Source organism: Rhagoletis zephyria, unplaced genomic scaffold (genome assembly GCF_001687245.7).
Source record: "Rhagoletis zephyria isolate East Lansing unplaced genomic scaffold, Rhagoletis_zephyria_1.1 Rzeph_scaffold_08955, whole genome shotgun sequence".
In the NCBI taxonomy this organism is placed as follows: Eukaryota; Metazoa; Arthropoda; class Insecta; order Diptera; family Tephritidae; genus Rhagoletis; species Rhagoletis zephyria.
The window spans coordinates 20,032-23,540 of NW_016166034.1; the positions used below are offsets into that span (position 1 = coordinate 20,032).

At 33.9% G+C, this 3,509-nt stretch overlaps 1 protein-coding gene across 1 annotated transcript in view; it reads left to right on the plus strand.

Annotated features, from left to right (window-relative positions):
* The window catches only part of LOC108375447 (potassium voltage-gated channel protein Shaker-like), a 10,960-nt gene that overhangs the window by 7,057 nt on the left and 394 nt on the right, over nucleotides 1-3,509 (plus strand). The window lies entirely within an intron of this gene.

Here is a 3,509-nt window from a genome sequence, read left to right on the forward strand (position 1 = left end):
TAACGACTCGGCGATATGCCCATAAAAACTTTGCCCTTTTTGTTGTATTAATTTCTTGCATAAATATATCACATTCCCTACTTCTCAGTACAGTTAAAGAAAGTTCCAAAGTTTTGTTAAACCCTTAAGAAATCTTAACAAAACCCTGGCGAAAAATTACCGAACTCTGAGTTGATGATATTTTAAGGACGCCCCTAATACACTAAAAATGAAAAGCTACTAAATTAACTGGTACAAAATGTTTTCCTGAATTTTCTTGTCTCCCAAAAACTATGTAAAGAAAAATTTAATTCCTACAATTATGTAAATAAATTTGTAATAACTTTTCTAGTAAAACACTTGGTAAACGGCCTCAATTGGCAACGTGAAATGCAGCGATGGATGCCAGAAACGTCATCGAAAGCGGTCTAAACCGCTTCAGTGCAAAATGAAGAATCGAAGAAGCAGTTGATAAGAATGCATATGTCGAAATATTTAGAATAAACTGAGAAAACAAGAAACAAAAACCCAAAAAATAAGCATAAAAAAAATAAAACAAACAAATATTAGTTAAATTTATTGTTAGCAATAAAAAAAAACAGAAAAGCGAATAATTTTTTTAGAACACATTTAGAGAATATCATATTTAGCTACAGAAAATTTAAACTAAAAAGCAAACAAAGTATTAGCGGCTATTACACAAAAATTAAAAATACGAGCATACAGCAAAAGAAAACTTCATTAAGGTGAACTCATTTTACATAGACTTATTTTTTAATTTGTGAAATCTATTTGAGCAACTACATATGTAGTAAATATATAGTTTACAGTCAGGAACAACAAAACGAACAAAATCATTTAACGAACATACAGTGCGAATCGTACTGGAGAGGATGTCTGCATACCTACAAACATACCATCTAGCAACACACACCAAACGGAATTAAATTTTTGTCGAATCCAATAAATAAAGTGCGTGAAAGTAGGCAAGTGGCTGATTAAAAGCTCTTAAATAATTGACACCTTAATCAATGCCCCGTTAAAGGCTAGCTGACAGCTTTGAGAAGCTCAGCTTTGAGAAAATTAAGAGCTACAATTCAAAATTCTTCGCACTTCTGTATTCTTGAATTCAGAAACTTTTATCCGGGTTTGTTGTCCGGGTCTTGAGCTTTCTGGCTTGTAGTCGTTAATCCTGAATTTTATTTTAAATTCCTACGCGGAAATTTACCATTACGGCATAGGATGAGCCTACTAAACATTCTAGAAATATCTCTCAAAACCTACATTATAATCGCCATTCAATAAACGATTTATGTTTTGGTTAACTTTTTCCATTTATCAGTGGTTTCAGTTAAGAATTAACTAGCATTCTTTAGTTGGGTTAGATTAGGTTGAAGTTGATGCCTGCTTTCAATATAGCAGTGGGTGCATTGAGAGCTCTTACGCTATATCATCCATTCACCTACAAGTAGAACCAGTTCGTCGTGTTGATAAAGCGCGAGAATTCATTAATGCCTGCTTCGCTTATGTCCACCAGACAGACGTGGAAGCGATGTCGAAATTAGCGTCTTCTTGCCCACGACAGGGCAGGACAGTGACAGAACTAGTGTTCCACACTCTCAATTTCTTCCTCGTCGCCGCAGCTGCGGCAGAAGTTATTAGCCGGCAAGCCCATTCTGTTAGCATGTGATCTTATCTATGTTGCAGCGAGGGTGCTCTAACAGAACGAGTGCGTCGGAAATTTTCTAGTCAGAGCTAGGCCAGACTTGTCGAGTCGTTGATCCTCAGCTAACTTCCGAATGTATTTAAATTATTTACCGAGAAAACGTCCCTAATAATAGTTAATTTTTTAAATCTGTTCAGCTGTTCGCTCAATATAAGTAACAAAAAACACAACTCCAATAGCCACATAGTCGACTTAATCGATTACCCATACAAACATCCATACGTACATACAACCAAGAAAAATTACGATAAATTAATCAATAAAACTGCCGTTATGTTAAAAAAAAAAAAAACAAATATAAATAAAACACAAAAAAGTAGACAAAATGCTCGTACTCGCATACAAACAATTAAAAACAAAGCAAAAAACAACAACAACAAAATATGCCGATACAAGAACATAAGCGAGTAAATTCGATGCCATAAAAAATTAACACTTTTTTTGTAAATACAATAATAAGAAATCAACTGCAAGAAAAAAACAACCTAAGTAATACTTAGTCAACTGTAACAAACGCTGAGCGAAAGTAACAAACAAACATACATATAAAATATCAATAGCGCCAGAAAATTTGTAAATTATAAAACTAAATATTAGCAATCTAGCTGCATTCTTAAATATAAACAATTTCTTTTTTTGAGTCTAAATTTTTGTTTAAATTGTGTATTAAAGTAAATACATACTTGTTATTAAGAAATAAGGAATCTTCCAACAAGTTATTAGCTAAATTAGAAATCATGAATTATGTATGTATATGAATTTAGTGACATATGTATGTACATATATTAAAAAATTATGTTCGCTCCCCGAAATTCATATATGTATGTATAATTCTACCCCCGATTTTTGCACAAGAAAAAATCATGTCTAACGCTCAAACCAGCTACATATATAATTTTGGCATTGCAATCAAATTTAAATTGTGTGATTAAATATACGAAATGCGGCTTTATTAAGACTTAGAACTGTTTTCACATTGCAAAAAAAAACTCTCATTCGTCATTTAACTTTACTTTTGTACTGAAAATCGACTCGACTCGGTAAAGTGGTTTGTTATTGCATTAAATTGCTTAAAATTCCCCATACAAGCCGTCAATGTCTCATATCATTCTGTCAGATTCGTCCTGTTCTCAGTGAGCTTTGAAAACAAAATATGGGCTGTTTCAAAATCGCTCCGATTCGCTTGTGTAGCAGTCCGCAAATTTCAGACCAAAACAATTTTGAACAACATTATTTGCTTCCTGTTTTTATTAAAAAATGTTTTATTTTAGATTTTTTTATAAATTACGGTATTTTATTAATTACGTTATAAAGAAGTAGTTTTGGAGTCCNAAAACCAAATCTGCCCATCGTTTTCTTGATATGAACTAGACGAAAAATCGACCGCTGGCCGAAAACCGTCAAGTACGCAAAAAAAAATTAAGCTTTTGATGCATGGTCTGGAAATGGAACTATGTACTTAAAGTTAATATCTGGCTGTTGTATGGGATATGGGAAAGTAAATATGACCAGTGTTCCCGCAATCTAATAGTAGTTCCAAGGCTAAGAATTCTGTAAGTTCTCTAGGAATTCCACAATGGTCCCAGTGGGAGGGTATCTGGGAAAGATTCTGTACTTAATCAGGCAGAGGCGATAGCTAACTGTGTATTGCAGCTAAAGAAGCGAAACCCACCAGTCATGGCCAGATGAGAGAGCATAACTCCGGTAAAATATTCGAGCGGATTTCCAAGGATCTGGCCGGTCCATTTCCTATGGGCAGATTGTGATACAAATACGCTCTCGTGGTTGTGGACTAATTTAGCAG